Genomic DNA, 369 nt, shown 5'->3' with positions numbered 1-369 from the left:
ACCGATGTGTCCATGTCTTTTTTCAGTTGGCCTGGAGCGCTGTGTAAGCAAGGCTTTGCGCGTCATTGACACGTTCTGGTCTCCGTTTGTGGAATGGTTGGGTGCACATGCGTGTTTGCGTGGGTGCGTGCATGTGTTTCAGTTAATCATGAGCAAATACCCAACGCAAAATAACAAAAAAATGACCTTTATTCTTTTAACTTGACTATAGATGTGCAGGCACAAATCTTTAGAGCAGGTTTCACTGTGGAACCGAGGAGATGTAGAGATGTTGGCCCTGGAAGGAGGAGCTGTGACAGATCTGCAGCAATTGATTAACAAGCCAGGAATTAACTACAGACCTGGAGGTAACATTCAAGAGCTCCCTCT

Source organism: Myotis lucifugus, unplaced genomic scaffold (assembly GCF_000147115.1).
Source record: "Myotis lucifugus unplaced genomic scaffold, Myoluc2.0 scaffold_1649, whole genome shotgun sequence".
NCBI classification, from domain to species: Eukaryota; Metazoa; Chordata; class Mammalia; order Chiroptera; family Vespertilionidae; genus Myotis; species Myotis lucifugus.
The sequence above is the reverse complement of the archived record's forward strand: the minus strand, read 5'-3'. Positions refer to the sequence as shown.